Source organism: Cebus imitator, unplaced genomic scaffold, assembly GCF_001604975.1.
Source record: "Cebus imitator isolate Cc_AM_T3 unplaced genomic scaffold, Cebus_imitator-1.0 Scaffold358, whole genome shotgun sequence".
NCBI classification, from domain to species: Eukaryota; Metazoa; Chordata; class Mammalia; order Primates; family Cebidae; genus Cebus; species Cebus imitator.
In genome coordinates, this window is record NW_016107673.1 from 1,650,297 (window position 1) to 1,651,964 (window position 1,668).

The 1,668-nt window shown below is 40.2% G+C and overlaps 1 non-coding gene across 1 annotated transcript; it reads left to right on the forward strand.

Moving 5' to 3' along the window:
* Positions 1–1,266: 1,266 nt before the first annotated feature.
* LOC119467978 lies at positions 1,267–1,339 on the forward strand. Its single transcript, XR_005196618.1, has one exon. It is a non-coding gene; the product is annotated as a small nucleolar RNA U83B (small nucleolar RNA).
* Positions 1,340–1,668: the final 329 nt, after the last annotated feature.

Consider the following 1,668-nt stretch of genomic DNA (forward strand, 5'->3'; position numbering starts at 1 on the left):
GAGAAGGGAGGAAAAACAGAAAGCAAGAGAAAGTGGTCATTGGTTGTGTGTGTTTGTTTGATCTCTTCCTTCCTGCTGCCCTTCTTTCTTTCATCCTTCCCTCCATCTCGCCTCTCTTCTTCCACTTCCAGGAATTACAGAATACATACTGTGTGCCAGGGACGAGAAGCTAGGGCTACCACACTAAACGAGTAAAACATACACGACCTCTACCCTAATGGAATATAAGTCTATCATACTTGATTTTATATTCTATGTGTAAATAATATATATCACTTTTTCTTCACCCTTGTTCTTTCTCCTTCCTATTGTATATTAAAGCATATTGGGTTCACCCATTTGTTGGGCAAATGTGCTAATCATAACCCAATTAGGCTGCCTTCATTTGAAACCCAACTCTCCCATTTAATACTTGTGTACATTTGGTCAAGGACTTAACTTGCTGACTTTTCATCTCTTCATTTATAAAACATACATAATAATAACACATGCCTCATAGGATGTTGTGAATATTAGAGTCAAATCATTTAGAACTTAGACTGGATTCTCTGACACAGTGAGTTAGTTGATTTTAGCCACTGCTGTTTTATATTATGCACAGGAATAAAAAGATGAAACAGATTCTATTTTCAAGGAGCTTACAGTCTTGCAGGTGGCGACAGACAGGTACAGATAAAGGCAATAAAGTGTGGTAAATGTGGTGGGTGAAATGATGAAGAATGGAGACTATAGTGTGGGGGGTGCACAGAGAAGGGAGTGGTGAATTCTTTTGGTCAACTCTTTTGAGACGGATGTAATATCAACCCAAAGTAGTTTCTTATTTCCCTGACACTTCAGTAAATGATCCTTCCCTATTAAATGCCTGTTTTGACTGCTTTATTTGCCCATAGTTGTTCCACTGTAAATTAATTACGTAAGCACAAATGAAGGCTTTTCATTAACGAACATTGTGGTCCCTCTTTATTTACACTCTGAAAAAAAGGACCTTCTCATAATTGGTGAAATAAGGTTACATTTACCTGATTCTTATGTTTAGTGCCATATTTCTTATAGAAAACAGAGTTGCTCATACAAAGGGAGTATAGGCCTTTTCTTACCCCAGAAGGTAGCCAAGGTAGTCTTATTCCTTTTGCCAATGACTAGTTAAGTCATGGACGTATGATTTCACTGCAGCTAATGGGACCCAAGTGGAAGTAAGCTGGGGGTCTGAGGATTTTCTCAAAAATGCAAGAGTAGTTTTGTGATGAGTCATGTGATGAACTGTGATGAATTTTGGGATGAGGCCCTGAAATGCGTGCTGGGTACACTGCCTGAATCAGACTGTGGAAATATGAATTTATTTTATTTTTACTTTCTATTTATTTACTTTAGAGACAGGATCTTACTCTGTTGCCCAGGCTGGAGTGCAGTGGTACTATCACAGCTCACTGCAGCCTTGAACTCCGGGGCTCCAGCCATCCTCCCGCCTCGGCCTCCCAAAGTGCTGGGATTATGGGCATGAGCCACCACTCCCGGCCTAATGTTTAAATTAAAAACAGAACAATATGAGACTGATGGAGGAAACATTACTATTCTCCTCTGGATGTTTCTGGTGTACCCATGATGTCTGGCACTGCTGCAGCCGTCTTATAACCATGAAGGGAGATATGGGCAGCATCTTATGGATGG